General features: G+C 41.2%; 1 long non-coding RNA gene across 1 annotated transcript in view; it reads right to left on the bottom strand.

The window, feature by feature from the left end:
- Positions 1-322: 322 nt before the first annotated feature.
- LOC141575034 (uncharacterized) overlaps positions 323-25,324 on the bottom strand; it is a 56,335-nt gene continuing 31,333 nt past the window's right edge. The window contains exon 4 of the long non-coding RNA XR_012502273.1: positions 323-3,953. This is a non-coding gene — a long non-coding RNA (uncharacterized LOC141575034). The remainder of the gene's footprint in view (positions 3,954-25,324) is intronic.

Genomic DNA, 25,324 nt, shown 5'->3' with positions numbered 1-25,324 from the left:
CAGCCAGCCACCATCAAGCAACAGATGTTAAGAGAGATTAACCTGCCTTCTTGACCCCTATCCTATTGACTCTTTTGCCCTCTTCCAGTCACCTGTCCACAAGATGGAGACAACGCATGGCTTAGGTTCTAGAAAGGGTCTTTAAGGGATTACTTACTAAAAAGCTTTACCAGTTGCTCAGCAGCATTTCACAATATGTACAAGTATAGTACAATTATTTTGATATATTGCACTGGGATGAATTCTGTATTTTATACACACACATACACACACACAGTCATAAAATAGTTTTAAATTATGTGAAAGAACAGGAGTAGCTGCTTAAAATATTTATTTCATTGCCATTACAGATACATCTCATATTTATACTTTACAGAAACTAGAAAGAATGAATCTAATCTTTGGTACTAGATGATTACATGTTTCAGATGGTCCTAAATCTTACAGGCCTGAGTATCAGATTGAGGGGACCGGTCTTGATAAGGCATCTGCTTATTTACTTGACTTGCACAGGCCAAGAAAAAAGGATAGTATTCCTTTTTAAAAGTATTCTGAAAGAATCTGGTTTAAACCCAAGCAGTAACTGTAATGCATAATTATTTTGCGAATAGGCAGTAGTGGTAAAATTTCTTTATACCTGATTTCTAAGTAACCACCTGGGGTTCTAATTAAAATTCACTCTTGGTATACGTAATAGCATCAGATAATGTTATCCTTACCTCATTATGTAATGATTACATCTGTGGCTTTTGGTTTTGTTTTTAATTAGCTTCCACAGTTCTCTACAAATGACAGGGGGCAGCCAACACAATTCACTTTTTTATGATAGAAAAAAGCATAAAGGACAAGAAAAGCATCCAAAGGTAATTAGGATGCCATGAATAAAATGTCAATGATTTGAAGTAGATAGACTGGGCTGTATTTCATCCATCCTTTTCTTTTACCACCAGTTCCTATGACAAGGCTGTGCCCATGGTAGAGGGGACCTCGTCGATACTTTGTAAAGGCAGGCTCCTGTTTTAAGTGGTGCAGCTGTATGATACTGGCTTCGTGGCATTTTGTCCCGTTTCATTCCCTCTACATCAGAGCCTTGCACCGTACTTGATGTGGAACTCCGGGAAGACTGGAGGGATGGTACATGGAGACAGGCAGTATCAGAGAAAGAACCAGAGGCACTAAAAGTAGTGCTTAATCCAGGACCTGGTATTTGAGGGCAGAAGGCAGGAGGCAGGAGGAGCAAGGAGGATGGAGGGTCACCATGACACCTAACCTCATCTCACCCCTTGGACTAGGTTTTTTGCAAGAGAAAGATTTAAAGTCACTTACTTTAGATTTAAATAAAATGCTGCATCATTTTATATTAAAAAAGCTAGGGGAATCAAATGACATCTGGGCTACAGAAATTTTATATTCAAAATAAAAATTCAGCAGGCATATGTTGAGAACATGAGAATCTGTGCCAGGGGATTGTTCCTGAGTTGAACATAATAATGCTTTAGTTGTAGTAGTAACTATCCTGTTTCCTAACTAATTTGCTAATTCAGTTGTACCTCCTATGCTTGAGATCTGTCACAACCCTGTTTAAGAACCTTCTCCACTACCTAGGAGATCCATTCTAAATGCCTCGGCTGGCATCAAAGGCTTCCAGCTAAGAGCCCAAACTAAATGTCCTGCTTTGGCTGCCTTGGCCTCTAATGTTTCTCTTAAAGAACATTCCATCCCAGTCTTTCTGGTTCCAAAGTCATGCCTCATACATTTCTACTTCTGTGCCATTCTCATCCCTCTGTCTTCCTCTCCCTCTCCCGCTCTCTCTCCTCTTTGCTGTCTTCATCGTCCCCACACAAACTACAGCTTAAGTACACTTTTCTTACTCTCATTCCTCCTACATAAGCCTGACATAACCCTGTCTTCCCATGGCAAGCCCTGTGTGTCACTCTAGAATGTACAGGGACTCAGTCACCCAACAGAAGAAAGACCTACCTAGGAGCAATAAAGAGCTGACTGAGTGCTTTACCAGTCAGAAACCATTGCTCCACTCTCCAACTACATGTTAGCCTATCTGCCTTTGCCCCTAAGGAATATATAGACTGACATGCTGTAGTCTCAGCCACCATGATGGTCCCATTAGACCATCCAAGACAGTTGCACAGCAAACAGCTCCAAGCACTGGCCAAGTGAGGCAGCTCGCTGGGAACTTTATGTGGATTACCTCACAGTGATCCTCACAACGCCCTGCGAGTTTGGGATTAGGTGTATCCGAGAGATAAGTAACTCAAGCTCAGTAAGTTTAAGTGACTTGTCCGAAGTCATGTAGCTGGAATGGAACCTGGCAGGCCATGTATTGCTTTACAACCCTTGCAACTACTGAAAGGTGACCCCTCCATCAGTCATGGCAGACCATTCTGACAAGAGCACGGCTCTGAGAAAGTCTCCCAAAAGCTGGCATGGCTCCATGCCTGCAGTGCCCTGACAGAAGTCACAGATTCAGGGAATGAGGAAGCTTATTTATTCTCAGGGCAGGCTGGACTGGATGGCTTCATGCCAAAATTCCTGGAAGAATGTTAACCAACAGATTGTCTCATTCAGAGCACTGCCCTTTTACCTACATTCTGTCTTCCCAAGGCAGTGAAGGCCTTAGGGATGACCTCAAGCAAGATGCCCTTGCAGGCCTCATACATCAATCAAACTGAATGGCCATCCTTATCCACATTTTCAGAGCTTTCTGCCACTCACAAGAACAATGGTAACATTAACTCAAGTGATTCTCACAAGCATATCATGAGATAGGAAGGAACAATGATGTTACGATTTTCAATGTCCTCAATTTACAGGTAAGGAACTAGAGGCTCTGAATGACAAAAAGCATCCATCAGCTTGTAGTTAAAAAGACACGGTATAGACAGTGTTCTATTTCTTGATCAGATTAGCCATTATACCATATTCATTCTGAGCTGTGTATTCTGTTTTGTGCACTTTTGCATATGTGCTACACTTCTAATTAAAAAGGTTAAAGATGGGTATGAAAGGACATAATTTATTTAATTGAATACTAAGACATAAGAGCAGACCTAGTAGACCATATGTACATATGTATATTTATATATTTCACATATACACATCACACTTGTATTTATCAGAGCTGTGTAGTATTCCATTTTACAGATTATACAGTCATTTATTTCACCATATTTTCCCAATTGAATTTGTTGCTAGTCTTTGGTATTACTTTATATTCTACAAAAAAGAATCTATGTGCGTGTTCATATGTGCATGTGTATCAGTAAGATAAGTTATTTAAAATGTATTTAAAATATGAGTCCATAAGCAAGCATTTTTATTAAAGCTTTGATAGTTATTGCAAAATTATCCTCCAAAAATCTGCACCAAGCTTTGATGAGAATACTTATTTCTTCACAATTCACCAATATGATGATCATCAAATTGATATCTGCCAGTCCAACCTGGACAAACTCCTTGTTGGTGTTGTAATGGTCATTTCTTTAATCATAAGTGATGCTGAACATTTTCTCCATGTGCTCATCAGCCAAATCTATTTCTTTCTCATCAGTCAGCCTATTCACATTTTTGCTTATTCATGTTTCTTTTGGCCAAATGGTCTCTTATTGATTTGTAATAGCTCTTTATCTATGGGAGAAATTAGTCCTTCATGAGTCATTCTTTATGCTTCTTCTCTTGGACAGAAATGTTCTATTTTTATGTAGACAAATTTGTCAGTCTTTTCTCTTAGACCTTTTGGGTTTCATGACTTGTTTAGAAGAACCATCTTCACTCCACAATTGTTTAAGGAAATATTTTCTCTAATGCAGCATTCTTAAGGGGATTTTCCTAATAAGATTTTCCTCTCTCTGGGCAACAGAATGTTATCAACAATATTCAGGTAGAGTCCACCCATGTTGAGTTTAGTATCTAAAGCGTTCTTTAAATTTGAGACTCTGCAAAGATGAGCAAAAGAAATAATTGAACAAGACTAATGCCACTGTATAGTATGACAAATAGACAGGGTTCACTGGACAACTGACTAAAATTATATATTGTGTAACAGACTATATTTATTATTTGGTGGTTTTTCTGCTACCCACCAACAATTCCTCATCAGGAGGAAAATGAGAACAGTTAGCTAATCATAGTCTAAGCTCTCATCTAATTCCTCTTCTTTTTGACTTTTCTAAGTTATTTTTTAATTGAGATATAACTGGCATATAACATTGTGTAAATTTAAGATACACAATGTATTGATTTGATAAATTTATATATTACAATGCAATTGTCATAGTAATCATATTAGCTAATACCTCTGAACTCAAGTCCCACTGCTCTGCTGTTCAAAAATCAATGCCCAAGAGAGAGAGGCAAATGTTGGCAGAAAGGAAAGTTGCTTTTGATCAGAATGTCAGCAATATGGGGAGATGGTGGATTCAGTGTCCCCCCAAAACCACCTCTGAAGATTCTACCTGGCCATGAAAGTTTTTAAAGGGAAAAAGGGAAGAAATCTCAGTTAAACATTGAGACAGGTCAGCATTGTTGCCATCCCCCACTGCGTGCAAGCTTATTGACTTCTTGTGATCTTTTCTTCAGATGCTATCTCATTGGCACAGTTTGGGAGGTTACTGAAGAAGAAGCTAGGGAAGAGATCTGGTCATCTGTTAATTACTTAGCCTTCATTTCTATGTATTTGATCTACTGAAAGAACCAACAGGTTAAGCAAGGTATATGTGATCAAAAGATCTGAAAGGTGTGCTTGGGCCAGAGATGAGTAAGGCATGGTTTACTGGTTTAAGGTTAGCGACAAGACCAAAGGGGCCTCTTTTCTACAAAGAGCTCTTTCCTGCCAAAATCTGCTTATACCTGTAATATATCACATAATTATAGATCCTTAAATTCTTTTAGTTTAACGCCACACCTCCCAGGACATCCAGGATGGACTATTTCTTCATGTGTTGAGATCTTGTTTACTTTTGGGGGGTAGATCCTCAGTTTCTACTTGTGCAAAAGGTTCAAAGTTCACTCAGTGCATAGAGGCTCCATCTTGAGTATTCCAGGGAAGCTTGCTTCCTTCAACAGAGTCTGAAACACCTGTGCTGCTAGTAATGGATTACCCCGAGATGCTTCCATTTGCTGTCATCCCTTCAGCACCTTGCCCTCTGCTGTCTGCTTGTGGAAGAGAAAGAGAACGGGCTGTGGATCATGCCAGCCACTGCTGTTCAGGCCTGAACACAAACTACCTCCTCACCACTGCTTACATTACTGAGAGAAGAGGAAACAGGCTCCCAGAGGTGGACTAATTTGCCCACCATGGCAAGGCCAAGAGAGATACAGATGGGATTTAAATCTAGGTCAAACTGCAGACTGAGCTCTTAAGCATCAGACAATATAGCCACGTGAGAAATTAAAAGGTACAGTAGGACCTCAATAGAGAGGCAAAAAAAACTTTGCCTGAAGAGATCCACAAAAAGGAGACCCTTGGGAAGAGTCTCAATAATCCCAGGTGCCCTCCAGGTTTAGCACAACAACACCCTTTACAGAAAATATCCTCCACCTACTAACAGTAACAAACAGGGCGCCGGGGGGCTCCCCTTTCCCTTGCTGGCCTGTTCTCTGATGGCTGCAGATGGCAGCGTGGCTGGCTGACTTTTTGTCTAGACAGAACCTACTCCCCACAGCTCTCATAATTTCTCAGAGGCTGCCAGGCCACCTCCACCTCCTCATTTCCCTCCTCCTCCTATTCTGTATTCTCTGCGCTGCTCCCGTCCTGTGCAAACGAACACATCAAAGCCATATGGAGTCATTCTTTCTGGGCGCCGGTGTCCTTTCTCTCTTCTCCTTTTCCTGGAACATTAATATTAATAGCTTGTTTCTTCGCAGTTGCTTTCTTCTCCAACCTCAAGGGACCGGAACCTTTTCTTGGTCTTTGTGCCAGACGGAGGAGGCCTCGTTTGAAGGCATGGGGAGGCGCGCTGGGAAGCACAGGCGTGGATGGAGTCTCTGATGTAATCCTGGACCATGCAGTGCAAGCACGTGATGCTGCTCCATTGCCAGCCTGGTCCAGCCAAATATTCTTTGCAATAGGTGTCCTTTTGGAAGAGGAGGAGAAAGAGAGATGCAAACAACCTAGCCAGAGACCAGGGAAATCATCCCTAAGTAATAATCACTGGTTTTGCAGCCAGGCTCAGCACTAATTTTGCATGTCTCATCGCATACAGTTATGTCAGTTCTACCAGCTTAATACTGGTATCCCCACTGTCAGGATAGGGAAACTCAGGCTGAGAGAATCAGCCACTTCCATGCCTAATGTCACATAGCTTGTAAGTAGATATTCAAATTTCCTTCTAACTAATTTCAAAACCCATATTTTAAACCCTCACCAACAACTATTTCCTGTCCTGGAGCCCCTGCTGGGGGCTGAATTCCGAGAAAATGGAGACAAAAAGAAAGGGTTCTTTTGTTCTCAGTGGACCCCGGCAGTATCTGAGCCCGAGAGATGGCACAGCAGGACCCGGCCTTTGTGAGTCTGTCTTCTCCTGTCTCACGCCCACACCAGCCAGGCTTGGCACCATCTCTGAGGTTCATGGCAGCCCTGGCCTGGAGAGCTGTGAAGCCAGACACCGCTGGCCAGGTACGTGCTCACCAGCCCTTGGAGAAGGCCCGCTTCCTGCACTGTGCTTTCCACCGTGGGCCGGAGGGTGGCTGCACATCAGGAATAACAGGAGATGTGCCAGACTGACTGGGGTGAATCCCAAAATGTCAGCAGTCACCTTGGTGTGGGGAAAGGTGACAGTGCTTCAATTTCAAGCTCATGGACATAAAAAGGTGTGGAAGTAACAAAGATACCACACCTCTGCAGTTTTTTAAAAATTTTAACGCATTCCCTGGACACTGAAAGTCCACAGCGGTCAGAATATCTAGAAACTTCATCATGGTTTACAAAGCTTTATTTGATATGGCTTTGGCGGGCTTTTTCAGCCTGACCATGAACAACTCATTCCGACTTTCTGTTAGTTCTGATCAGGGCAGCCTACTTCTGGTTCCTCAGATAATCAGATTCCTCCCTGACTGAGGGCTTTCCAGCCTCAGGGCTGCTCCCTCTACCATTTACCCAGCTCATTCCCACTTATCTGTTAAGCTTCATTGTTTCTGCCCTGTCCCAAGAGCTGAGTCCATCAGACTGGGCTGCCACCAAGCACTAACTCACACAGGGCACTGGAACAGCGAGCAGCACAGTTTCCCATGAAGGACCAGACAATAAATGTTTTCAGCTCCGTGTGCCATACAGCGTCCATCGCATCGACTCAGCCTTCCTGTTGCAGTGTGAAAGCCAGCACAGGTGACACACAGGTGAATGGGTGTGACATGGGGGCCAATATGACCTTCTTTCCTAAAACAGGTGGCCAGCTGGATTTGACCTGTGGGCCATAGTTTGCTGATCTTTGCTCTAGGACAGCACTGAAATACAGAACGCAGTTAACTCAGGTTTCCACAGCAAACTAACAAAGCTGGCAACATGAGAACCAGTCTTGATTCCAGAAAAGTAAATCATACCTTGAGAGTAAACTGAAGCAAATATTTCTTGATGGACTGAGCCCACCCGTGATGTGTATTTTTTAAAGAGATGTATGTTACTAGCAGTCACCTGAGATCTGACATCCCAACAATCCATAGGTGAAAAGGGAGCAAATTATTTACTTAATATCTATATGTTGGATCCTTTAACCTGCTTCCCAAGATGCTTTCCGTCTTGGGAACTTGCAAAAGAAAACTTAAGTGAGAACAAGATCTACGGAAATTAAGACAACATTTTGCCAGAAATGTGCAAAAATATCAATTCTGTTTCAGTCAGTGGAAGTGAATTAATGGGTGGAACTATTTTGGTATGCAATTTTGATTAATTTAAAATCAGTTTCTCAGAAGTCTGGTACATGCATGGCTGTGCCCTCTGTTTATACCGCCCACCTCTCCCAGCCCAGCGGAACTGAAGCTCTTCTGCTACCAGTGTTTTCCTTTTGGATATGCAGACTCCCCAATAGCTTCAGTGTCTGATGGAACTCAGCAAGGGCCAGAAAGAGTAAGTTTTCTTTATTTATTCTTCAACCACTTATTGGACACTTACTATGGGTCAGGGGACACTTGTGAATAAAACACAGACCCTACCTATAAGGAGCTCCCTGATCAGGTGAGTAAGGAGGTAATATTTATATATGGAATACAATTCAAAGGAATCAAAATAACATGTAGCACTAAAGAATGCCTCTACATCTGAGTACCACAGCCACCTGCACCATGTGGCCCTCAACCATACATACACATCCTTGTAGTCCACTTGCCGCCAGCGCTCCGGGCTGTCTGGATACAGGCTGAGGTTAGGCTGGGGCATTAGAAGATGTCAAGGGCACAGAGTAGTGGTGCTGCTGGAGAACATGGGTGACCAGAGCAAAAGAAAGAAGTGTTTAGACTTTGCATGAGTTCAGGCTCCACAAGACTCAGAAATGCCCATTTCATCAGCTGGTTAGTTAACAATTCTTCACTGGCCCATGGGTTATCGATGGAGTGATACGGCCAGTAACAGAATGCATTTCTTTCTTCTCTCCCACTCCTGCTAATTGGGATGATCTCCAACAACCCCCCCCCCCCAAATATCTCACCCAGTTATAGTGAGATAGTTGCTGGGAGTCCCTAGCAATGTCACATGGGGCCCAATGGATGCAGCAAGAACTAAAAGAGGAAAGTTATTAGGTTGTGTGAGATGCTTGGAAGCATTCCATAACCTTCCCAGCTACAGCACAGGAAGAAACAGTGCGCCCAGAACCCAGATGTAGGGACTAGGTCACCAGCCTAAACAAAGATGGAAGGCAGGTGGCTAGCAGGTCTGTACTCCTTTGACCCAGTGGATTTGTCACTCTGCACTGACTGCTAGTAACAGATCTAATATTGCCCCCCAAACACGTTCATAAAACCATGCCTGTCCACATCAAACATTATTCTCACTCTCATACATATCCTGAAAAGAGTTTGTTTGCTGTTTCTTTAGTAAAATGGAGTGAATTTTTTAAAAAAAATCAGTGTCTTCCTGCCTCCATTAAATAAAATGTGAACAGGTATTTATTTTAGTCTGTTTGAAAGCATACCAAATTACTAGCCTATGTGGGGCACCTACATTTTTGAGTCTCTCTGATATGTTTCCTCATTGTTTCTTACACTTTTCTTTCATGACACTTTTCAAAACTTCAATTAATTAATGTTTTGCTAATTCTTTCTCTAATGTCTCTCTTCTGATTGTGTACCGCATGAGGACAGGGGCCATGTCTCTTGCATCATTTCAATATTCATTTGTTGAATGAACAAAGGAATGCAGCTGACTCTCCATGGCCTTTTTCATCACACCTCTGCTGGGAATGCCTACATTTGGGCTGATTATCTCCGACTTCAACCACAAGCCTGTCAGTATCAGATGCTTCATCTAGAAAACCCCCTCACTGACATGGGATGGAAGTATCCCCACTGATCCCTGTAGTGGGAAAACAGGATGAAAGGGCAAAAAGAAAAGGCTGATTGGGAGGAAAGGCACTTACCCACTTTCAAGTCTGATTATTAATATTCTATGGAAAATAAGAAAACTATTTAATATTCTATGGCAAATAGGAAACCCAACATGATAACAAATAACTTCTTGTTGGACATTTCAAGTAATCCAGACTCTAATTCTGCTGCATGAAAAACTATGTGAGTCCTGGAGTCAGGGAGCCAAGGCTGAGTTACAGTTTGCAAGGCCAACATATTTCTGAGATCACTCCAGGAGACCAGGGAAAATTCAAATGAGGCCACCTGCTTTATTACATGTCAAAAGGAGCTTCCCCCCTCCTCCCCGACTGCAATTTATTCCCCTAATATTACAGCATGGAAAAATGGGATTTTTCAATGGATTTTTTTCCCTTCAAAAGTCATCGCCTTTACCAAGCCACCAAGCTTTTCATTGAAAATGGATTTAGATAATTTGGAGTTTGGTGTATCAGGGTTTTTTTTTTCCCTATTCAATTTTCTTTTTCTGTTCAGGAAGAGACCCATTCTGGTGTAGTCATGCCCCACTGAAGAGCCAAACCTGAATATAATTATTTCCTCTGAGATGAAAGCAGCCTAATATGGAAGAAGCTATTGAAATTGAAATCTCAGAAAACCACCAACCCAAGGCAGGGATATTTTTATCAATGATGCATTCACCCAAGAGGCAGGTTATTAAAATTTCAACTTTATATGTGTGTGTACATATATATTCACATACATATGTTCACACATATATGCATGTGTGCATATAAATGCATATACAGTTTTATATATATAAATTTATATGTGTATATATATAGTCTTCAGGAGGGAGATATGCAGTAATTAGCAGAGAGAGCAGAATCACTAACATCTAATTAGGATGGAAAGAGAAGTCATTTTAGAGAACCGCCATATATTTAATTAAGAAAAATTAGCATTTGGACGCACGGCTACCAGTTGGTAATGAGGTGAAGAAGAGCAGGTTTCAGGAAAACTGGGACGAGTTCTAAACGTACACGCTGCCCCACACTCAAATAACCACAAACAGACACTCTAACTGGAGCAGCCATGTGCCAAGTTAAAACTCTTTTCCTATCAGGTTTCTCTTCTCGTTAAAGAGCCACTGGAAGCACATCTAGCCACACACCTTGGCTTTAAGAGGTTTCTGTCCTTTAGAAGTGAGAACAGCAATGTCATGTGGGTGTGGCACCGTCCCCTGCTTCCTTTCCAGAGACTCACAGAGGCCATGAGACGTGTGAGGTCTGAATGTGAAGTTCATACACAAGCCAGGAGGTCCCCCTGGCTCTCATCAGGCAGGAGTCCCCAGAACTAACAGATTGTTCCTTCTTCCAGCTGTGCTTGGTTGGTCATTGGTTGTGTCTGTTGTATTTCTATCTTACTGCTTTTTTTTTTTAAGCCCTGATTTGGCTCTTACAGGAAATCCACAGGACAGTAACCTTAGTCCATTCAGGCTGCTATTACAGAAGTCCACAGACTGGGTAGCTTACAAACATCAGAAATATGTTTTTCACAGTTCTGGAGACTGGGAAGCCTAAGACCAAGGTGCCAGCAGATTCAGTGTCTGGAGAGAGCCTGCTTCCTGGCTCACAGAGGGCCACCTTCTCCCCATCACCTCTCATGCGGAAGGGGTGACACATCTCTCTGGGGTCCCTCTACTGCAGGCACTGTGCCCACTCATGAGGGCTCTCCATCTCCAAATACCACCATACTGTGGATTAGGTTTCAACACATGCATTTGGCAGGGACACAAACACGCAGTCTATAGCTGTAGTGGACTCTAAAATGTGTACCTTGTACTCTGTGCTCTAAAATTTCTTGGCCTAGGAAATGTCAGATTTCCTGGTCCTCACAAGGAGGCAACTTGAGGCCTGGTTAAGGCAGGGCTTAATCTCCCTATATTGTTCCTCCGGTTCTTTTCATTGCCTGCACTATCCTTTCCCATCTTTTCAACCTGGCTCTCCTCTAGGCATCTTTCCAGAATCTGTTCTGGCCTTTTTTACCTTCTATACCCTCTGGGCTGAAGTCCACAGCCCTTATGTGTGCTCCCATGAGAGCTGTGTTCCTCCCTTTCACGGACCACATGGAATCCAGGTGACCAGATCATAAGTCTCTTTCCTCAACACCATGTTTGGCAGGCAGAGCGCCTGTCTTTTGAGCCCTTCTATCCCTAGCACCTAACGCACAGAGGGGGAGTTGTAAATGAGTATTAATTCAATTTAATTGAAGATGTCCTTTCCTATTTTGTAGCTATCACAGTGGGCTAGGTTATGCCGCTGTAACAAACACCCCATATCTCAGGAAAGACCAAAAAAATTATCTTAAAACAAAAAAGTATCTCTCACTTGTACTAAATGTCCTTTATGTGCCCACTGGGGCCTCTTTTCCACATTGACCTCTGAGGTAATAGATAAACACCCAAGTAAATACTCTGACCTAGAAGTGACACACATGTCTCCCTTTCACAGCACACTGGCAGGAAAAAATAACATGGTCCCTTCTAACCACAAGTGAAAAGCGTTACAAAAACTCCTTTGACAACCTTATCCAGAACTTTGCTATCAAACCATTTCATAAGTGGCTAATTTTAATGTTAGGATACATAAACATTTTGTGTTATTTTGAAAAAGTAAAATCCTCTTCGTAGCCATTTTCTTTTGAGAGTAGCACTTGTTAAAATGAAATCCCAAGTCTCTAAAGTCTAGGCTGAACTCACAACTCAAAGGTCTTAAGGTACCCTTACCTAATCTTCCATTTGTACTCTTGCTACAATTTCCCAGCTAAACAACTTTCCAACAACTAGCTAAATGTTTGAAGTGAAAAAGAGAAATTAACAGTTGTGTGCCTGATGAACATATGGAGAAAGCCAGGAACAGGATCTGGACTTCACTAGTCCTGGCCGAGTACTGAGGCTGCTGGAGTGTCGTGTAAGGCACTGCTGAGAAAATGTTCCAGTAAATCTCATCTGTTATTTCATATGTGTAAACCTGAGTGCATTTAGCAGTTCTCAACTTTTAAATGCATTCAATTCTGAAAGCACATTTTTCTGTCAGATTCTTTTAAGAATTTGAAGCCATTTTCCCATAGAAACAGTATTATAAGTATTTGTAAGTTTTCCAGGCTAGCTCATTTCTTCCATAATTTAGCTGGAATACATGTTCAATTACAAAAGTAGAAAGCAATGCTGTAAAGGTGCCGGCTTCTTTTAAATGCCATAAAATATATCTAAACATGGAGAGTAGAGCAAAATTACATTTAAAAGCCATGATAATTTTTCAGGCCTCAGTGTGGTTAAGATACAAAACTTAAAATAAGGAAAATAAGTAAGAATTCACTTTTACGTTGCCTATTAGTATTTGTAAAGGCAGCGTGGAACACATGATTACACCTGTTTCCTAATGTCCAGTCTCTCCCTCTTCCTTTAGAAGTGATCATCTGTATCTGGAAACAAAGCCAATTAGAACAAAAAGCATACCCCTGTGCTTCCAGGTACGGCCATGTGATTAATTCTGTCAAAGGGATGTACCTGGAGTGCTGTTGTAACTTCCAGGTTACGCTCTTAAAGTCCCTTAGCCTCCTCAACTTGCTGGAACACAGAAATACTGGGGGGCCAACCTAAACAGTGCACATGAAGGTGGTATCCTGGGGAATGATGAAGCATAAGACAAGTTTCTTAGACACGCTTGTGGAGTAAATCCTCCCCATCAGTTCTGAACCATCTGCTTAGTGATTGCTATGTCAGAGAAAAATTAATTTCTAGCTTGTTTAATTTTGAATCTGTTTATGATAACAGACACATATATCTTAACTAATATAAAAAAAGAATGATGATGTGGTGGAGAATCCTGTGGAGGTTCTGAAGAAAATATCTCAGAACTTCCAGGATGGGGCTGGTATTAAAAAACTCAAATTTTTTCCTTGAAAAATACAAGATTTTTGCCTCATTAATATTTGTCAAAATAGGTCATGGGGATATTTTCTCTGGACCATATCCTGCAGACTAAACCAAAAGTTCTATAACAATTTCCTTCTTTCCTCCCTTCTCAATTCTTTCTTCCTTCCTTACTCTCTTCCTTCCCTACTCTCTTCCTTCCCTCTTTCAGTATTTGAACCCCAAGATACTCTGGGCATTAGGCTGAAAGTACAGCTATAAAGTTTAATAAGGCACAGGGTTTTGTCCTCAAGGAAGTTACAGATTCACAGAAGAGACAGAAAAAGAAGGGAATAAATGCTATGATGCAGTTATTTCCAAAGCCCTGGGGGAGTCCAGAAATAGAAATGTCTTTTGAAAATTATCGGGAATCTTGCCTCAAAAAACTGAGAAAAGGGTTTTTCTGGAAGGTTGGTTTAGCTCAGTGGTAGAGTGCATGCTTAGCATGCACGAGGTCCTGGGTTTAGTCCCCAGTATCTTCATTTTAAAAAGGATTTTGGGGAGTCACAGCTAAATGGTATAGGTTTCTTTTTCAGTTGATGAAAATGTCCTGGAATTGATTATGATGAAGGTTGTACAACTCTGTGAATATATTACAAGCCATTGAATTGTATACTTCAAATGAGTGAATTGTATGCTATGTAAATTCTAATTCAATAAAACTGTTAACAATAAAAAATACTGAGGAAAGATTCAGAGTTTCACTAGAAAGAAATTTTAGTTACCCTGATTTTTCCAAAATGACAGAATACATGCACATATATGCATTTGTACATATATGATTACATCAAAACAATGCTCAAAAGGTGTCTGTTTTGTATCCAAATTTGTTTGATAAGAGTCAGAGACTCAGGTACCTCCCATAGGCAGTCTGATTCAGAATGTTATGCACAACATATTTAACAGAAGACTTAGGGCAGAACGCACTGATGGCTCCAGTTCCTCACCCTTCCTTGCACCTGTGCTCCTTGCCATGGAATCTCAGGGGGCCCTGCAGTCAAAGTTTGGAAAGCACTCGCACACTTAAGACTTATTCTTGCACTTTTTGACATTGTCAAGAGGAATCTTTGTCCTAGCTAAATCACTGACCCAGAAGGATGAGAGACTTGTGGACCAGCTGGGCCCAACCCAGAATAGATGACGCCCAAGCGACAGCAGATTCACGCATCAGCCCAGCTGAGACAGGAGACCAGAGAACCTGTGAGCCAAGCTCAAGCCAGATCAGCTGACCCCTATCCACTTGACAGAAGGCATGTAAACTAAATAAACTCCACTGAAAGGTGGTTGTTATACAATAGAAGTATGGAAGCAGTTAACTGATGCAAGGCCCAAGCAGCATTTATGATCAGACAAGGTCCTGATCACCATACTTTTCTGGTCCTTCCTCCCACCCTCTTTTTTCCTCTCTTAACTCAAACACCAACAACTGCTCCTGACACTCCACATATAACCTTGTCACTTCTGGGAGGCTCGCTGTGCAAGGTGCTACATGTACAATTGATCTAAACTCTGAGACTGGAGGAACTGAGGTAAATCAAAGTCTTCCTATCATAGACAGAGAAACTTCAAGTCATTTTCTCTCATTACCACAGCTGTTATCCTTGGCCTTTTGCTGCTAGTCAATATCCACATCTCAAAGTCACGGCTCTTACGTGCCATAGAGCAAAATCGATAGCATTGATCCTAAGAAACAATAGAGGCCTCTGCCCATGGAGACAAACTTATTTTTCTCTTTCTAAAACCCATGTTTCATTTTCAAGTTCATGTGACTTACTCACTCAACATCGAACATGTGCTCCAGTTGAAGTAGACAGAGGTGGCTGCTGTACCATTTTTTCTTTTCTTTTATATGTGACTTTTATCTGGGTCTTCTCCATAAGTAATGACATGGGATCAGTAGCTCATACTGCTCTTCAGAATCTTTCAGGATTAACACAAGTTAGGACTCATCTTAATTTACAGCAATCACAGAACTGCAAGTATTTAATTTGATCTTTGTAATTGTTTTATTAGACTGCATCTGAATTCCCAATTTTAGGTCCCCAGTGTTTGCCACAATGTCAAACACAAGCTCAGTGGACGCTTGTTATGTGTCTGAGGACAAATTAAAAACTTTATAAATAAAATTTATATTATAGATTCAAGATCAGATATTCTCTAAGCGGTCCTTAAATTCAGATGATGAATGACAATTTCCAATACTATATGAACATATATGTATTTGTCTTTTTGGAAAATTAGTTCAGCTATTTATGCCTCTATTTCCCCATTTGTAAAATGGAGATAATAAAGACCCCACAGAATTACTGTAAAGTTAAAATCACTTATGTAAAACACTTAGCATATTCTTCATCCACAGAAACATAATAAATAGAAATAAATTGGATGACTTTTAAAGACCTTCCAAGTTGCTTTTGGTATTTTAAAAAGAAATAGAAAAAACATACCAATTTTAACAGAAGAGTGTATCAGTTCAGAGAAATTATTCCGTTAGGCTTTAGAAACCTACTTTTGATGAATGAGTCACTCTAATCACATAACTATGAAAACAGCATACACGTGGCTGAGTTAGAAGCTCCCAGCACCACCCTACGGGAGCTACGAGACTAGATTAATAACCAAAGTGCCTATGGGGAATAGAGGACTTGGAAGAGGTGCTGGACTTCCTGGTACTAGATCCACTTTATTCTCAAGATGTTCCACTTTAGTGAACACTTTGTAAATGATGGTGCTAGAGAGCTGAGTACAAACTCCTGACCCCTCACTGCAATGGAGCAACAACCTCTTGACTTGAATGTATTTCCATACTAAATTCAAAGCTTTGGTGGTCCAATATGCCAAAGGTTCAGGCTTTAATCATCTCTGAATCCCTAAAATGAACTTAGTACAGTACCTGGCACATAGCTTGTGCTAACTAAATATTTGTTGACTTTTTTATGGAATCAATAAATGCCTTTTATAATAGTCCTACAAAGGTCATGGTGGCAAATGGTGTTCTTTTTAGATCAACAATAATAACCTATAACACTGAACAAAGCATCTCACCCTGTATGGTGCTCTGCCTCTCATCTGTGTAATCCAAATGAAGTGAGAGCCCCCAACACTGGGCCATATCAAATGACATCTGAGATTACTAGGGCTCAAACCATCAACTCTTTGAAAACAACTGATGAAAACACGTGTGAACATGCTTACATACACACACACACTCACTCACTCACTCACATATATTTTTCTTACAGAAATAGTGAGCACCTTAACTAAATATTCATCCTAGGATTAGGAACAGACATTTTATTTCCCAAACAGACACAATCTTAAAAGTATTCTGATCCTGTTCCAGGAATCAAACATTTACAGAAAGTATTCAAATCATGATTTTCTAAGGAATATTCCAGAAATGATAATTATATTTTAAATAATGAACAGAATGATGGCATCCACCACAAGAGGCTGGACTGGCTCATGCTTGCCCATGGACTCCACTGACATGGGGTTTAGCCCAAATGTATAAAAATATACAGATTCCCAATCCCTATCTCTTGAGATTGTCCTAATTCTGTCAGTAAGTCTATGCCCTGAGTTCCTCTATTTTCACAAGTTTCTACGTGATTCTTGTTCCAGGTATTAGAATCACTAGGCTTGAATCAACTCTAAGACCTTTCCATTCCTAACAGTCAGTGAGTCAGCCAGGAGAGGCTGCAACATCTGTCGCCCCACAGATCTCGACATGACTGATTTTGCTACCTGGGAGCTTCTTTAGCTCCCCTTAGATGTCCATCTGAAAGCTGCAAGCCAAGTATGAGGGGATACCCATCCCAGCTAGATGTCAGCTCTCTGTCAAGTGTATACTTTTTACTGGGATCCCCTGCACAAACTGCAAAGATTTTCTCAGGGTCCATGTGTGAATCTGATGAGTCTAGACGTCAATCACCTTCCATCCTCTGGGTTTCTCTGATCACCAGAACTAAGCCAATCACTCAGAGGCAACAGTTAAAGGTAGACAATTCTGCCCCACTGTTTCCAGGTTCTTTCCTTGTTGGAACTCCAAACCCCATTTCACCTAGATCCGTGATCTGAACATCCCCCTTTGCAAAGATTCCAGAACCAAGAAATGAGATTGCAACTTTGTCACGTGGGATTGAATGAGGCCTTGGAGTAAGTGCAACTACACGATTAAACCAACCACCCTGAAGTTTTCACTGGCATCCCACGTCAAAGTGAGTGAGTAATTATTTGCCCAGACTTTCTTTGACAGCACCCAACACAGTTGTAATGATAACATTCATGCAATTTCTTAAGTAATAAGTCTCCCCCCAAAAAACTGTAGTGTTATTATGACAGAGACCTTGCCTTGTCTTGCTCAGTCACATCCCAGCACCTAGCACAGAGACTGGAACACAAAAAGTACTCAGTGAATTCCCACTCAATAATTCAGGGAAATGGGTCTGACTGTTGTTGCAGAGGATATTGGTTTCCAGGCCCCCAGTAAAATTCTCCTTCAGAATCCATTTGTAAGTATTGCTCATCCCAACCATGGGGATTCTGAGTTCCCTTGCCTGGCTTCAAAGAGGATTAAGTAACCATACAATGCATAAGGTACCTCAGGAAGCTGCAGACAGTTTGTTGAGTTTAAGTTACAAGTCAACAATCAACAGAGACAAGCTACATGTACTGGTTGAGGAGAAACGGTGATAGACAACTTTACAAGACTCCTGTTCAGCGCCTCTGTTAACTACCTCACCCTGGACACTGCAGGCAAGTATGAGGTGTAAACTGAATGTCCTGCTTCTGGCAGAGAAGAAGCATCCAAAGCCTATATTCTGAAGGGTATTGATTGGGACATGAGGAATTAGGGGAAGAAGGGAAACAGAGGAAAAGGATAAAAGGAGAGAAAAATCTTTAGGGAGAAAGAAAAGTGAGTCCAAGAGTGTTTAACCAATCAATCACAGTATATTTTTATCCCGACTTACTCACAAATCACTCCTTCTTCCACTAAGCTAAAGCATTTTCTTAAATCCTCACCTAATAATTGAGCAATTTAGTGGGGAAGCAATCAATTCTTCATATTTTACCAAGCCAAAGAGAGTTTGTAAGAATCCAGAATAATCCAAAATCATAGGTTTTAGAACTAGGATGGATTTTCCAGAAACCCTCTGGTTCAAATACCTGACCTTGCATAAACAATGTTTAATTTCCGTCATTATATAGATAACGTAAGCTGGAGCTAGGCCTGTGCTTCTGTCAGAGAGATGTGAGGGGCCGAAGAGAGCACAACCTGGTCCACTAAACACAGCACTTTGCAAAAATATGCCCATGACTTTGATAAGCCAGGACCTTATCTAAGTGACCCAACAATGCCCAGACGCATCAGAATTTATTTCAAAAATGTAATAAGTAATTTCCATATGCCAGATTCTGTTCAAAATCCTTTAATCCTCCCAACAAATTGGTGAAGTAAATACTATCAGTATTTCCATTTCACTATTGGAAAAAAAAAAAAGTAAAGAGAGGTCAAGTGACTTTCTTGAATTTCACAGCTAACAAGTGTCCGAGCTAGAACTACGAGCCCAAATATTCTACTCCCTTAACCTGGACTCTTAAATCTTTCGGAGGTCTAGGCTACAGTGCCTATCAATTGAATACCCTATCAGTGCATTCCTTTTAAGAAAGAAACCATCTTCTTCTTATTTTTTTCAGAAAACTGTGTTTAGAATGTCCTAATAACCCCATTACTACCCAGAGGAGTGCAGAAATCAAGTACTAAGACAGGCGACACTGGCACCAGGTTTGGCCCACCCCTGCTGAGTTCTTCTCCCAAGTATGGCAGCCAACAGGGAAAAAACACCCAAATCATTACCCCAGAATAGATGAGAAGTAACTAAGAATTATTTCATTCTGTTCTGGTGCCCATCTCATACTCACTGTTCATTTCCCTATTTTGTGAGCCTGTATCACAAAATAGAGAAGCATATGTAGCTCTCTATCCCAAATGAGAGTGTTCGTTTTCCCCACTTATCTGAGGGGGCAACAGACCAAAATGCATCTTTTACTTACAAGTCATTGGGAACTTCCAAGGTCAACATGTTCCCAGAGTAACAGGTCCAGAGGACTCCTAACACCTTCAAGCACCTGATTACACCACCTGTTCCAGTGTCTCCCAACAACCTCAAGACTTCCTTTCCCCACTAGACTGAAGCTCCACGAAGACAGGAGAGCACTTAACCTTTTCACTGTCATGTACCCAGTGCATAGTACAGAGCCTTTCCAATCAGCTATTCTCGATAAATATTCAGTAAGTGTAAAATCTGCTTCAAGCCAGTGGTTCCCAACAGGGGGCCATTTTGCCTCCCAGGGGACATCTGACAATGTCTGGAGACATTTTTGGTCATCACAAGTCAGGGAGGCAGAGGAGAGGAGTGATACTGGCATCTAGTGGGTAGAGGCCAGGGATGCTATTAAAAACCCCTATGATGCACAGGGCAGCCTCCATAACAAAGAATTACCAAAGCCAAAGTGCCAATCCTGCTGAGGTTGAGAAACCCTGTCCTAATCCAGTACAGCCCTTTGGTAAATGAAAAAGACTGAGAACTGAAGAGATGAGATTTTGGTCCCAATCTTGCCCATCAGAATGGTGGCAGAGTCAGACCTGGGACCTGACTTCCAGCCCAGGCTCCATTCCCCACTGGTAAGTATTCTAGAAATCAGAACAGGTCTCTTCAGAGCACTCATGTAGATTCTTAGGCCAAACAAGCTCATGCTAAAAAGAGAATCTTAGATTACAGCATGATTTCCTGCTGTCTATTTTTACTTTAAAAAAGCCTACATAGCTTGGTGTATATAAATAAGGCAACTGTTGCATATACACCTATCTTTAACTGCTTTATTCTTCTTTAGTTTTCCACCAACTGATGAGACACTGCTTTTTTATCATTCATTTTTCTAAAGACAGGTTAACTGCTAGTTAAAGAGTGATAAATTAAGGACATGGAGGAGACTCTTGAACTCTCTCTTTCTCTCTCTCTCTCTTGTTCTGTCTTTAAAGAGAGTGATCTGAAACAAATGTGGGAAAAAGTTAAATCTGCTGACTCTGAATAGTAGCTGTATTACTAATGTTTGTATTTATTAAACTCTAGGCAAGATGACCTTGGCTCGAGCACCTCCTGAAGCTGCTGACCACCCTCCAAGACGACTTGTTTTCACAAGTGTTTGCAGGGTCCAGGAGGCAGAGTGGAAGATGAGGAGAAGCAAAATCTTTGGCTCTGGATAGCTCCGCCATTTATTTGGGCAAGTTAATTAGCCTCTCTGAAACTGAATTTTCTCTTCAAAATGGAAATCTTTTAAAGGAAAATAACTATAGGGATGTTAAAAAAAATTAAAGATGAATTAAATTCCTTCTGAGAAGAGTGAGCACACACTTGGTGAAGATAATAGATGTCTGCTTTTTACTGTCGACAGAGCTTTTACTTTTTTTCTTCTTTTTATCCTTTGTAAGAAGACTAAAAATACCAGGGCAAGAATTAATAGCTAAAATATATTCCTCCCCCTCCTCTTCCTCTCCAGTCAGTAACCCCCAAATCTTCAAGGCTCCACACATGTTAAATAGGTTTGCTCTGGGAGTTAACTGGGTGATTCTGTTACCAGCTCTACAGATCTCAGTAAACACTGATTATCTGGTGTGTTATGGGCACTGGGACAGACATTCACAAGGATAGAGGGAGGGACAGACCAGCATAACTCAGATCCACACTCTGTCCTCAGGAAGCCTACAACTTAGTTAGGAGAAAAGACAAGGGCGCACACACCATCCTAAAACCACATAGAACGGGGTACACGCAAGGTTGAGGCAAGATATTTACTCCATAGTTTTAAACATCAGATTCTATTTCTAGCTGGACATTGGGGAGACACTTCATGTGGTGACATCAGAGGTGACCCTTCAAGGAGGAAAAGGATTCAAGGAGAGTGGTCAGGGAGGAACACATTTCAGCAGGAGAGAAAAGCCTGGTTGCAGAAGGCAGAGGGCATTGGAACATAAGAAGAATGGTTTCCCAGGAGGGCAGGCTCTGCAAAGGGGACTAATGTGAGCTGAAAATAAAAGGAAACAGACTTTGAAAAGGGAAACGTTCCTTTTAAAAATTTATTCCATATTCTTTTATTTATTCCATAGGCAAATGGAAGATGCTAAGGACTTTGGAGCAGCAGTGGGATGAAATGAGAATGGGCATTCAAGGTTAGTCTGCAGCTCTGGGAAGAACAGATGTGCTGACTGGTACAGGGCATGGAAGAGGCTATAAAGGAAGGCATCACGAAGCTCTTCAACTCTGACCTGTTCACTTACTCCTTGGTTTGAATTAGTATTAGGGTCTAATATTTGGAAGAGGTCTTAAAGGTCACCTGGTACAACTTTGGACCCTGTGCAGAGTGGTCTGGGGTTACACACTCTACCCAAACACCTCCCCTGATGGGAGGGACACAGAATGACCCAGGGTGTTAGTGAACAGCTCAGCTCCACAGGAGACACACAGGTGCAGGGGAAAGACATCAGGCCTGGGCTCTAATCCATCTCTGCCTGATGAGCAGAGCAACCTTGGGCAGGCGACCCTCTGAGTCTTGGTGTCCTGAATTGTGAACGATAGCCCTCAATGGACAGAGATGTAGTGATACAAAATTATATATCCTACCCACTGTGACTTAGCATGGTATACACATACTCTACCTCTTGGTCTGGGACAGAATCTTCCTCCTTATTTCACCCATTCATAGAACCTAATTCTACCTTCTAGAAGCACAGAAGACATGTTTGCTACCAATTTCACAAGACAAATATTAGAGGATAGAAACCATGTTGCCACAAGTCTTCTCTTTGCTAAAGAAGATTAAATACCACCTTCCTCAGATAACATATTTTCCAAAGCATTTATCTTTTCAGTCCTAATATATGCACTGTGATGATGTCTAAATTGATCCTTAATATAAACCGTATTTCTGTGCAGGGTGAGGGGTAGAAGCAGGCTTTCTATAACGCGGTCCTGATGATCTCACATCTTCTAATAAGCGAGTTCTCTTGGCTAAGAGGGAGAAGGGGGCTATGTTGGTGATCTCTAGAGACTTCTGACCCCTTTTTCATTCCTTCAGGCTCTAGTCTGACAACTTTTCAAATGTAGACTAGGACAAGGCATTGGGAAAAAAAAATTGAGAACCACTGGTGCAAGACACATGGATCAGTGTTCGGCTGACTACTCAAAATAAACTAAGACTAACAAGATTAAAATAACTTCAACACTTCATGTTAAAGAGGCACGGATGTGCTCTCGTTAAGGCAGCACATAAAAGAGCACTGCCTTTTATGAAAGAGTTTTCAGTACCGTTAGTCCAGCCTGGGGATCTGAGTACAGCCCCACACAGGAGCAAAGAAATAAAACGGGTGGGAGAGACCCGGTGCCCATCCCACCAGTGTGGAGAACAGGCTGCCTCTGCTTTAGAAAACTGGAGCCACCCCATGGCCCACAGCAAACACACTCGGCAGTGTGCACTGACCCCTTGCTCTGGACTACGCTCTGTATGAGGTCTTAAAGGATGACCAGGTGATTAACCCAGCATTGCTGTTCCCAAGCAGCTGGAAGTCTGGTTGAGGAGACTGATAGAGAACAAGAAAGATTAAGGCAATATAATGTGCTAGATGAAACAAGGATAGTCAAAACCTAGATTCTGCACTTCAGGTCTAAGCAGGGGGCCAGCAGAGAAAAGACAGCTCAGTTCAATACAGTCATTAAGAGCTAGGATGGAGATTTATTCAAAATGCCATTGGGGGTGGAAAGCAAGTCAGGGATGCCTTCTCAGAGTCGGTGGCATCAAACCTAAAATTTCACAAGGCTGAAAGATAGGGCAGGGAATTCCAGGCCAACGGAATAACAAGACCAAAAGCTTACTGGAGGGAAAGCCCAAGGAATATCTAGAAAAAGGACAAATGTATTTACGGGCTTTTAAACCCTTAAGTAATATGGAGAAAGAAAGGCTTTTAAGCATGGAAACTACATGAAATGGATTACAGTAGAATTCTCTAGTAAGTGTGTAGAGAAAGAGTTGGAAGAGAGAGACCAGAGGCAGGGAGATCTGTTAGAAAACCCAGGACCAGGTCATAGATGAGGTCCTGGGTTAGGGCAGTGGCTTTAGGGAGAAAGAAGACAACTGGGTTTGGTAAACATTTTGGACAAAGAACCGAACTGAGATGTATCACTTCCCTGTGTAAATATCTGAATACGGTGCTGTGCTGTAACTGGGGGCACGACAATTAAAGGATGGGTCTTGAGAGCCTCAGCACAAACACAGGAGAATAGCCACGAAGAAGGGCCACTTTATTTGGGCATGTGTGCTCTGCAAAGACGCCATAGCAAAATTAAATACTTCATTTCACTAAATACTTATTAAGCACTTCACTCATCCCACATTCTCATTTATTGCCAGGCACTGTATTATGCTCACTGCATGCATAATCTCATTTATTATTTTAAAAAGTATTTAAATATAAGTTTTATTATTTTACATATTTTTAAATAAGAAAACCAAGTTTGAATAAGTTTAAGTACCTGTCTAAAGTCAAAGTTAATAAACTGTTGGCTTACACACAGAGGGAAATAAAGCAAGAAAATATTTCAACAAATATTAAATTGAACGAAAAATATCTATATTGCAGGAGACTATGGCCCAGTCTCTGATCATTAAATAAACCCCCCAAAAAAACAATTTCTTTCATGCGTTGCTGATGGAAATGCAAATTGGTGTGCTCCATCTGGAAGGGAATTTGAAGATACTTAACAAAATTTCAAATACACCTATCTTTTGACTCAGAAATCACACTTCTATGTGAGACATTGGAAACAACCTAAATGCCCATATATTGGAGAATTATTGAATAAAGTATATAGTTCATTCATACATTGAATGTTATATAGCCATTAAAAAAAAAAAAAGAGGACGATTTCCCTAAACTGATACAGAATGACTTTAAGGATCTATTTTTAAGTAAAAAAGAAAAATACAAAATGTTTCATATAGAATGTGCTATAGCAAGAATCCTGTTAGGTCACGTTAGCCAGATCCCCATTCCTTACCCTTAATGTTTCCTCTTACTAAGTTTCCATCCGCTGCTCCACCCCCCACCCCATCCTCCTATAAATTCCCATTGGCCCAGGCTGTATACGGAGTTGAGCCCAATCTCGTGTCTCCATTATAAAATCCCATTGCAATAGTCCCTCTACCTACTGTGACTGAAATGACTTTCTGAGTATACTGGGATTAAGTAAACGAATATATGGTGGAAAATAAAGGTCAGGTTTCTCCCTATCAGAGAAAGGAGTTATAAATAAGGAAAGGAAGGAAGTGAGAATAAACCCAGTGATGCTGGATTGGAAATCAAAGGTACCATAGTTTTAATGTATGTGTGTACATAGATAGATACAGAAATAAACATATATGCATGTTTTGCATGAGTAAGTAAATATACATATATTCTGTAGCTATCTTTGCTGAGAAGTCTTAGAAGCAATAACATCTCAGTAGCAATAAGTATATCTAGTGCCCATATTCTCGTTTCTAGATACCATTATTTGATAAGGAAATAGAGATCCCTGAAGAAGTGTGAGACTGGAGGCCAGGAGCACAAAAATAAATAAATAAATAAGATGACCCTAGAATATTTACGGCACCAAAAAATAAGAAAATGTTCAATAAATGATGTGGACATGTCAAGAGACTGCACGGGCCAACCTGAATAAGCCCCCATTGACTAAATCTGGGACAATCAGAGCAACAAAATAA

Source organism: Camelus bactrianus, chromosome 25 (assembly GCF_048773025.1).
Source record: "Camelus bactrianus isolate YW-2024 breed Bactrian camel chromosome 25, ASM4877302v1, whole genome shotgun sequence".
In the NCBI taxonomy this organism is placed as follows: Eukaryota; Metazoa; Chordata; class Mammalia; order Artiodactyla; family Camelidae; genus Camelus; species Camelus bactrianus.
The sequence above is the reverse complement of the archived record's forward strand: the minus strand, read 5'-3'. Positions and strand labels throughout refer to the sequence as shown.